Source organism: Lactuca saligna, chromosome 2 (genome assembly GCF_052625555.1).
Source record: "Lactuca saligna cultivar CGN05327 chromosome 2, ASM5262555v1, whole genome shotgun sequence".
NCBI lineage: Eukaryota > Viridiplantae > Streptophyta > Magnoliopsida > Asterales > Asteraceae > Lactuca > Lactuca saligna.
In genome coordinates this window covers 16138078-16149624 of record NC_136418.1, presented here as the reverse complement: position 1 = coordinate 16149624, position 11547 = coordinate 16138078, and the positions used below count along the sequence as shown (strand labels likewise).

Below are 11547 nucleotides of genomic sequence, written 5' to 3'. Positions count from 1 at the left end.
TAGCTGATCCGTAGCTATTCCGTAGCTAATTAGCTATGGAAATTTTCCGTAGCTATTTTCCGTAGGAAAACGTCTTGTTTTCTAGTAGTGTTATATGCATAGTATGCAACATAATCTCCTTTCTACAAACTTTATTTTGATCCCCTAAAAATTGCAACACTTGTTATTTGGTACGCAACTTTAGGTGCTTTATGGTTATTGGAAAGAAATACTTGCTATCAACGTTGATTATGATTTTTTTCATAGTATGAATACAAAGAATCTTGTAGTTTTACTAGCAATCGTAACTTGAATTTAAATTGGAAAGATAGAATCCAAAAGTTCCAACTTGAATGTTGTGTATGTGCTTTTCCTTTCATTTATATATTTTGGTGTTGATAAAGGAGAATTTCATTTGAAAGGAAAGTGATCATGACCATGTTTCTTTTTGTTTGTTGCAAGTAGCTATCTAATTACTTTCTTAATTGCTAACATTTGTGTATCCATCCTTGGCGATTCCAATGGAACCAAACTTATGTTTGTGTGTGTATAAACTTTACCATTGTTTCTATTGGAAGGAAATATAATTAGGGTGGCAGCTGATGCTGATGACGCTGATAAGAACATTGGAACTGCTGATTTCAAGACTCAACTAAGTCAATCTAATATGTTTGACCTCGAGGGAGAGGAAGTGGAAGAGAAGGAGGATAAGGGGAATATGTCGATTGAGTAGAAAAAGAAAATGCCTCACATGTTTGGGAAAAGGGTGGCCTGCATCGATGGTGGTGCGTGCGATAGAGTTGGTTTGTGTGACAAGGCGGTGGTCCTCTGTGGTGTTCGACGGGATGCATGGGAGAGATGGATGGTGGGTGTTCTTTGATGCTACAAGAAAAAAGAGATGAGGGTTAGGAGGGTAGGGGTTTGAAAAAAAGAAGGAACGCAATGTTAGCTCTCATCTATTCGAGCAGAATTTTTGTTTAATTAAGAGGCTAAATTAAGGGCTAACGAAACGCTCTAAATCTTAATGATTCAAATGTACCTCTTTTTAAGATGCATTAAGGGCTAAAAAAATAGGGTTTTAGCGTAATCATTGGAAATACTCTTAGCACCCAAAAGATGAAAACCATTTATCAAAAATAACTTCTTTATAAAACCTACGATCACTCGTGTATTCAACCGTAATCACATCAAATAATCATTAATTGTTTTTTTCAATATTTTATATAAAAACTTCAAATTAGACTTTTAATTTCACTTTATTTTTTTCAATTTTTAATTTAGACAAAATTAGATAAATGGTCCATATGAATTTTAGATTTATATGTTTCATCTCTAACTTTCTTTTGGTTACACAAATAGTTCATATAGTTTCACTTTCTTATCATCGTTTTTGTCTCGCTCCGAACGGTTGTTGCTTGCGAACATTCGCAGGTCACCGTTCATCTACGAACATTGGCAATCATTGATTCGGAGTTCTGGGAGACTGAAATTGGATCGGAGTTCAGGCGTTCGCTGTTAAAGGTTCGCAGTCCACCATTCGCATTTACAGATTCGGTGTTTCAAGCCTCGTTTTTTAAATTCCAATTAACTATAAGCGAAAGGTCGCATGTAGTGGATGTTTTCGCAACTCTTGGTCTCCTAGTCGGAGGTTCGTAATCAATGGTCTGATTTTGACTTTTAAAGAGTCAAAGTTTCGTCGGTCTTCAGAATTCAACTGGGAAATCGTACAAACGTTCGGCACTCGGGAGTTCAAATCGGAATCGGAGAAGCAAAAAAAAAAAAAAATGGAAATTGTTCTTTGGAATTTTGGCGATCGTATCTTAATTGGAAATCGGCATTTTTGGAATCGTATTGTTGACTTACACTATTACGAATCGGAATTCAAGAAAATCGGAACCAAGAATGGGAATCAGAATTAATTGTTTTAGAAATTGAAGTCGATCTTAGTGTTCCTAATTTGGTTCTCGACATCATCATCATCTGAAATCGTGATTACATGAAGTCTACTCAGAATTATTTCAATCGATTATCTTCCATTGACTTTCAAAAGTCAAACAAAACGCGTTGTCTGCAATTCAATTGAAGAAGATGACTTCATTTACAGTTTCAGCCCTCGGAAGTTACAAAGATTCGTATAATTAACCCCATTTCTAAATCCTTTACAAATCTATGGGTTTAACCATTGGAATTTTTGGATCTTGACAGTTTCTACCCCAGATTCTTAATTCTTTCAATTGCTTGGGATCTTACCACTTTTTACCCTTTTTTTCTAATATATTTTCGTTTCTAATCTTTTCTTTGATCTTATTCTTTTTAATCCCTTCTAAATTATGGCTTCTTTTTCAATTTTTTGTCTAATATTTAAAAATTGAAAAATACAAAATTAATTTTTGTTATTTTTTTTCGGTTTTATTTTTGAGAATTACGAATGTTCTAAAAGGGATTTATTTCATCAAATCTGATGGGTTTTGAAGATTGTTAGTGATTTTTCTTAACTTTTCGGATTTTCTCCATGATATTTGTTGAAGATTCAAGAAGAAGTAATGATTATTCAAGGGGGAGTTCGTATTTGGAAGGAGTTATTTGTTTCTCTCTCTTGAAGACCCCGTCTACGGATGAGTCTCACCATTTAGGGGGAGATATACCAAGAAGATCGAAAATCGCGATCTTCATTAGTTTCATCATTTAGGGGGAGATTGTTGAGTATTTGAAATATTGAATCTAGTTTGGCATATTTGGTTATTTAAGGAATCATTTTTAGGGTTAATTGTTTTATGATTCCATACAGTGTCTTTATAGTAGAAGTTCTTAATCGAGCTCTTCTAAGGATTAATTTTATATTAATGGTATAAATTTTATTTTCCCTATATATAATCATTACATTATCTGTTGATGTAAGTTTTTTACTATATCAGGTTTTTCTCTTGTGACATCCCCAATTTTACGGCCTGAAAAGACCGGTTTAGTTTATGCTTTTAAAATAATTTCAGAGATATCTTTTGATTAAAAGAGTTGCAAAATTTGTTCCCAAAACAAAATATGATAAAAATTTACCAAAGCATTTTGTAACGCCCTGATTTTAAGGTATTATTCAATTATAGTTTCTTGGTTTTGGCCCTACTCGACGAGTTGGTTGCCCTACTTGTCGAGTAGCAGCGGGCTTGGATCCCAAATTAAGTGACTGAGTCGGTGAGTCCACTAGTGGGACTCGGCGAGTAGGAGTTGGCAAGTGAAACCCTAATTCTCGGGGTTTGTGTCCCTATTTAGAGGAGCCTTAGCCTCCCTTGGGCATCTTTACAGTCTTAGAGAGTCCCTGAGAGGTCTGATTAGATTATGTGTGCTTTGGTGAGTGTGTGAAGCTTGATTTGAAGATTTTGGAAGAAAAAGACTTGAAGGAAGAGGAGGTTGGAGCAAGTAAGGTGGGGAAATCAACACTATTCTCAGTTGTCATCTCCCAGAGGTATCCTAAATCACCATCTCTTCTGTGAGTTTTCCTTTTTATGAAGTTTTAGGGTTTTCTATGGACCTTAAGGGTTGATAAGTTGAAAAATGGGTTGGATCTGAAGTTGTAACTTCAGATCTGAACCCTCTCCAAGCTCCAGCAACATAAAGTCGCAGAACTGATCATGTATGAGGTCCCTCTTGGGCATAAAGCCCCATTAAGAGCTTAGAGTTGGCATTTAGAGCCTTAAAAGCAATGCATGTACGTAAAGTTTGTGACTTTACGTGATAAGTATGTCATAGAAGCCTAGATCTATGAATTTTAGCCACTGTATGGCTCAGAATAAGTCTGTATGGAAAAGGGACCGGATGGACTCGACGAGTTACAAGGATGAATCGGCGAGTCTGATGAAGAAAGCTGTGAAGTCGACAACTTGGATGAACAACTCGGCGAGTCCGATGAAGATCGTCGTGAAACTCGGCGAGTTGATGAACAACTCGGCAAGTCGGATGAATTTCCCCAAGGTTATGCACGCGTGTGTACCCGTCCAGTTTCAGTTAGGAAACCCGATGAGTGGCTTTAGAATTCAGTTGAGAAAGAATGGAAACTCGACGAGTACTCAATGACTCGGCGAGTGCACCGGAAGCCAAGAAAACTCGGCGAGTAGCCGAGGGAACTCGGCGAGTCAGGTCAACATGGACTGTTGACTTTGACTGTTAACTTTGACCATTGACACAGGTTGACCCTTGACTTTTAAGGACAACTCTAGAAGGAGCAGAAACTTAAATATACGTGGTGGAGTTCGTGACAGTGACCCAAGGGTTGGAGCTTATTTCTGTGAGTCGGCATTCCAAGGTGAGTTATCCTCACTATACTAAGGGGTCTAAGGCACCAAGGCCGGCCCATTGGATTTGATATCCTAGTTGTCATTGATATGTTCAGTTGAGTTAGTAATGTATGCCAGTTGATATGCTAGTTGGGTAGATCTGTACGACTGCATGTGATACTGATTGATTACCTGTATGTGCATTTATCTGTTACATGTCGACATGTTATGTGGGATGCGTTAAGGTTGTACTGCTCCGTACGGTAGCCAACAAACCCTATAGTATTCCATATATGAGCTGAGGGCTTGGTAGGCATTCCAGACTCATACTGAGGACTCGAGATTATTCCAGATATGAGTTAAGGGCCCGGTAGGCATTCCAGACTCATACTGAGGACTCGGGAGCATTCCAGATACGAGCTAAGGGCTCGGTAGGCATTCCAGAATTGTACTGAGGGCTCGATGGCATTCTAGATATGAGTTGAGGGCCCGGTAGGCATTCCAAACTCGTAGTGAGGGCCCAGGGGTAGTCCAGATTGTAAAGCTGTGGACCTAGTGCATGTTGTTCTGTTTTATTGATATAATATGCCAATATTGATACTGTTATGTGAATTCTATGTGTATCGGTATTTTGGGGTATCTCACTAAGCTTTCGGGCTTACAATTTCAGTTTATTGTTTCAGGTACCTCAGGGGATCTCGGCAAGGCCAAGGCGTGATCGTATTGCTCCTCCTATTATGTCATGTTTCTGGGAAAAGACTCTGATAATCAATGTTTTGAAACCAAAGTTGTTATATATTGATGAACTTGACATGTTTTAAAAAGTTTAAATTTGTTTGAAATTTTGGATGTTACAAGTTGGTATGAGAGCCTAGATGTAACATCCGGATTCCCAGGTATATTATTCTAATATTTTATTTTTGGAGTTTGTGAAGGAACTTGGCGAGTTGATGCTTAGACTCGTCGAGTAGGGTCACGGATTATCATCCGGGTTCGCGACTGGACTCGACGAGTCCATCAGTGGACTCGGCGAGTCCATGCTGTTTAATGAAACCCTAATCCCCCGGGTTTGGAGCCTATTTAAGGGCACTCATAGTCACCCATTGCGGCTACCAGTCCCTTGAGAGAACCCTAAGTGAGCTAAATCATTTGGGAGGAAGGAGAGGCTATATTTGATCTATCTATCTTTGGTTTAGCAAGAAGAGGGTGATCTAGAGAAAGAGGAGACTGAAGGAGGTGCGATTCTAGTGGTTTCAGAGGTCCAGAGACCTTAACCCTTGGAGCTTTATGAGTTATCTTGGGAGTCATGAGCTTAGAATGTCATTTTTGGGGCTAAATCACAAAATGAGACCATCTAGATGATATATGAGTGTCAAGGTCTGGACTTTACGTAATTATTATGCTTGGGAAGGCCAGATCTATGGATTAGAGGAACAGAGCTGACCTCAGGAGGTCAATGGAGTTTGTGCATGGCATGTACTCGCCGAGTTGTTCTTGAGACTCGGCGAGTTGAGTTTGGGTGGCCCCGCGATTCATGCCTGGGCACTCATCGAGTAAAGGGAGGGACTCGATGTGTCAAACGTGACTAAAGAGTTAGTTGACACATGTGGACTCGCCAAGTTGCCCAAGTGCACTCGACGAGTCGGGTCAAAGTTTGACCGTTGACTTTGGTTGACTTTTAGGGTTTGGTCAACAATGAGGGCCTCTGAGCCAAAGGAGGGGTAAAATGGCCTTTTACCCTTCTGAGGGTGCCTAGAGAGGGTTGAGTCTAGTTCTGAGAGTTATATTTATGAGAGTATTACTTTATGTGTTTAGGCGGAGGCTAGATCGTATTTCTACCGAGTTAGTGATTTACCGAGACATCTGAGGTGAGTATTCTCACTATACTTTACCTTGAGTGGTAATTAGAGTTATGTGACAGAGTTATTGTATGCCATTATGTGATGTGTTGTACTGCATTATTTTTATGTGGTTTATATCATGAGTATATCAGAGTTAGAACCGGAAGGTTCACAAAGTTAGGACCAGAGGGTCCACAGAGTTATGGCCCACGAGCCCGTAGAGTTATAGCCTCGAGTGGCTAGTATGTGTAATGTATGGTATTTTGGGAAACTCACTAAGCTTTACGCTTAAAATGTTATGTGTTATGTGTTTCAGGTACCAGTGATGATCGCGGGAAGGCGCCTGCATAATTCGTACACACGCATGGGTTTTTATGTATTTTGATCTTGGGAAATATTTATGAAACAAAGTTATGATACAATGGGGTTTTGTCGATAGATGTGTTTGGAAAAGTGTGTTTAATCTTTCACAACTTCTCCTTTCTTCTTCTAGCTTCTCTTTTGCCAAAATAAGCTTCCTAAGACCAAACACACCCAACAATGGAGGAAATAGGGATATCTAGGGTTTCTGGGGGTAAGAGAGTGTCTATGGAGGCTAAGGAGGGAACCATTATGTTCCTTATATAGTGATTGCCCTTAAAATTAGGGTTTGGGGATTCTGAGAGTACGCTGGGTGTACTTCGACCATCACCCACGTTTCTTTCCCCTCACTACGTTGGGCGTACGTCCAGCTTACGTTGGGCGTACCCAGCCAAACTCAAGCACGCATGCACGACATGCATGAGACCCTTTTCCACTTTTTCCGTTAAGAGCTATAATCAATATCATCTTCAAAACGTCGTAACTCCTCTACTCTAAATCCGCTCCCGATAAACTTTACATTCACGCGAGGGTGCCGAGAAGCCCTATGCTTCTATCAACATACACCAGTACAAAACCTTCTCGGCTAAAACCTATTTCCCATAACAGGACCAAAATTACTCTTCCTCTTAAATCTCAGGGACCCATAATTAAATACTTTAAGAATGGGGTGTTACATTTATTCTCAATAAACATATTTTTATTTACTTAAATATTTTTATAATTTGTTTTATGTTTTATTTGTAACGTTTGATCTTAATAACAAGCATTTTAACTTAAAAATTAAACACTTTATCACTTCATTCACTCAAGATAATAAACTAAGAAAATAACACAACCATACATATTTTACATTTTATACATAAAATTTCAAATCAACCTGCACAAAGATCACAATCATACATATTTCACAATCAAACAAAATTTCGATTTCATATAAACCTAAACAAGTAAATTAACATTGTATACATATAATTTCAATTTCATATCTACTTAAAAATATTTGAATTTCATATAATATTTTAACCACAATTTCAATTTCATATAACGTTAACCAAGTAAGTTAACATTTTATACATACAATTTTAAATTCGCATAAACCTAAACCAACAAACAATATACATATACCAAACAAACAACACAATTCTATAATCAACGGAGGATCAATTTCAATTTCAATTTCATGAAAACTTATATATATATATATATATATATATATATATGTACAATTTCAATTTCAATAAAAATTAGAAAAAAATTAAAAATAAACTGACCTGTGTTTCGTTCTTCTTACTGTGATGGATGGATTCGGCTAGTTAAACTCAATGGTAATCCTCCGGTGGTGGCTGGAGGCCACAGGAAATAAATAAAGTCAGAAAAAAATTGAACAATGTTGAAAAACCCACCAGTGAACAACTCCGATGGTGGCTAGCAAGGGGTCACCAGTGAACAAGTGGCCGGTGTAAAGCTTGAGGTAGAAAACGGGCGGTGGTGCTTCATCACTGGTGAACTACTCTATACAGCAAAAAACCCCAAATTTAGGGTAAAAATCATTACCAAACAACAATAAAAAACCGAAATAGGAGTAGAAAAAACCTTACCTGGGATTAATCGACGGTGATGGGAGTTGGAATGCGATTTTTGTCGGATGTAAATAGAGTAACTGCGTTGCTGTGTGCAAATGAAGGAAGTCTGCATCTTTTTTAGGGTAAACACCTATGCCGACGACATGTCGTCGGTATAGGGTCCATATAAACAATGACGTTTTGTATTTTACTGAAACAAAAAAATATATAAAAATTAAAAAGCCTATGCCGAAGACTAGTCGTCGGGATAGCCGTACACAATACTACGGTGTTATGTTTTTCTAGCACATGGAATAAAAATAAATGGAAAATATATTTTTTTGATACCTATCCCGACGACGTGTCGCCGGTATAGATTTTCAGAATACCGCAAACATTTTCATCGTTCCCGCCAGACTTGTAGCGATGACATGTTGTCGGCACAGATATCGTGGTCAAAGGTTGCAAAAGATATGGCGAGCACAAGTCGTCGGGATAGGGGGACCTGTAGCGACGACGGACGTCGTCGGCATAGGTGTGGTCGGCATATCTTAGCATCCTTGTAGTGATAATTACAATAACAAAGAATAAATTGTTAAATACAATACAAACCAGGCCTAAGGCCCGATACACAAATATACATGAGGTGTACAATGATGGGTAACAATAACAATGTAAATTGTAACCTACACGTCGACTAACAATAACAAAAGATATTCCTTAAAAAGGAATGATACTCCTTAAAAGCCATGTTTATAATATAAATAACATATTTAAGGCAACGGTGTTTTGTTGTCAATGCTTTCCTTCATGGAAGGATACATACCCACTTTGGTCTCTATCGATTTGTTTGGAACCCATCAAAATCGCATGTGAAATCTTGGACAACTATCAAGATTGCAACTGTATCCATTCCTAAAGAATCATCTATCAAAGTCGCAACTAAATCGGCATCAAAAGTGGCCCAAATCACAACACAGTTATCTTCTAAAAACCGACTGATAATCGATTTCTATAAATCGCAGTCGTTGATAGATTTTGATAGTTCATCAGCATCAAAATATTAATCATCTTTGAAGTTGAAGTGTTCAAAAACAATAATTGAAGTTGAAGCGTTCATCATCATCATCGAAGGTACCTTTCAGCCCACATTCTTTTTGGCAATTTCGTCATCTTCTCCGTTTGTTATATTATTCACCCCTATTGGCAGGAAGGCAAACTAAGTTCAATGGCAGCGGAAGACTGATAAAAACGTTGAGATATGGAAGATTAAGAAGCTTATAAAGGCACTAGAAGCTGCAAGAGGCAACGGAACCAGCATGATATCATTGATTATACCTCCATGCGATCAAATTTCTCGAGTAACCAAAATGCTCGGTGATGAATTTGGAACTGCTTCAAACATTAAGAGCAGAGTAAATCGTCAATCTGTGTTAGGCGCTATAACATCTGCCCAGCAGAGGCTCAAGCTCTACAACAAGATACCCCCTAATGGACTCGTGCTCTACACAGGAACAATAGTAACAAGTGACGAGAAAGAGAAAAAGGTTACATTTGACTTCGAGCCTTTCAAACCTATAAACTCATCCCTATATCTCTGTGACAACAAATTCCACACAGAAGCTCTTAAACAACTGTTGGAATCTGATGACAAGTTTGGTTTCATTGTCATCGATGGTAATGGTACCCTCTTTGGAACAGTAAGTGGCGATACTAAGGAGGTTCTACACAAATACACCGTTGAGTTGCCAAAGAAACATGGAAGAGGAGGACAATCAGCTTTGAGATTTGATCGTATTCGTATGGAGAAACGTCACAATTATGTAAGGAAGACAGCAGAGCTTGCGACACAGTTTTATATCAATCCTTCTACTAATCAGCCTAATGTTTCTGGACTTATACTTGCTGGATGCGCTGATTTCAAGACTGAGCTCAGTCAATCTGATTTGTTTGACCATCGTCTTCAGGAGAAAATCTTGAATGTTGTCGATGTCTCTTACGGAGGTGAGAATGGTTTCAATCAAGCAATTAAGTTGTCGTCAGAGATTCTTGCCAATGTGAAGTTTATACAGGAGAAGCGTTTGATTGGGAAGTATTTTGAGGAGATAAATCTTGATAGGGGGAAGTATGTCGTTGGAATTGATGACACTTTGGAAGCTTTACACATGGGTGCTGTGGAAACACTGCTTGTTTGGGAAAATCTTGAAATTAATCGCTATGTTCTAAGAAACAATGCTTCTGGTGAAATTGTTATAAAGTATTTAAACAAGGAACAGGAGACTGATGGGAGTAATTTAGGGATTCAGTCAGCGATGCTGAACTTGTAGTTGAGGAAAATATGTCTCTGAATGAGTGGTTTGTTAATGAGTACAAAAGATTTGGCTGTAAGCTTGAGTTTGTCACAAACAAATCTCAAGAGGGGTTAAATTTTTGTAGAGGCCTTGGTGGGATTGGTGGAATTCTTCGTTACCAGCTTCTTATTCATTCATTTGATGAGCTGTCTGATGATGGAGAAAATAATGACATTGAAAATTCTGATGATGGGGAAAGTTATGACACTGAAAAGCATGATGATGGAGAAAATTATAATGTGGAATAGCAATCAACTACTTGTCAAATGCCCATACAGGGGGATGGGATCAAGAGTCAGTTTTTTTTTTTTCCACGCTAGTATTGTGATGATTTCTAGTTCAATAGAATAGAATTACAAAGATACAAGTAGTGCTAGATTCTTAGCTAATTGAAACTTATAAGAATTGTTGCAACATTTTAGGATGAGGAATTTAGTGTTTAAAAGTTCATATGCTCATAGTATGCAATGTAATCTCCTTTCTGCAAAACTTTATTCTCGTCCCCTGAAAATCTCAACACTTGTTAATTGTCATCCGACACACAACTTTAGGAGCTTTAGCGTCCACCAACAGGTTAATGTGGAAAGAAATACTTGTAGTATATAGTTGTAGACAATTGGAAAGTAATACTTGATATTGCATTGATTCTGTTTTTTTCTTAGCATGAACACAAAGAATATTGTAGAATTTGGTGACACTAATTTTACATATGAGGCTTTATGTTTCTTGTACTACTATTGCAACTTGAATGTATATTAAAAATATGTAAATCAAAAGTTCCAAGTTGCATACGATATATGTATTTTCAGTTAATGTTGCATATGCCTTCTTTTCCTTTCTTTTATCTTTTTTGGTGTTGATAAAGGAGAACTTCACTTAAAATAGAGGTGATGAGGACTATGTTTTTAATTGTATGTTCCGTGTAGTTTTATTAAAAACTTATTTAATTGCTGGCGTTATTAATTTTTGCATATCCATCATTCGGATTCCAATGGAAACAAACTTATGTGTGTGTATAACCTTTCCCATTGTTGCCATTGGCAGGCAATTTAAGTATGATGGCTGCTGATGCTGATGAAACTGATAAGAACACAGGAACTGCTGATTTCAACACTCAACTTAGTCAATCTGATATGTTTGGACTTGATGTCAAAATCTTAATTGTTGCTGATGGAGGTGAAAT

At 37.8% G+C, this 11547-nt stretch overlaps 1 pseudogene; it reads left to right on the top strand.

Moving 5' to 3' along the window:
- Positions 1-8669: 8669 nt before the first annotated feature.
- LOC145029550 (eukaryotic peptide chain release factor subunit 1-1 pseudogene) lies at positions 8670-10612 on the top strand (annotated as a pseudogene).
- Positions 10613-11547: the final 935 nt, after the last annotated feature.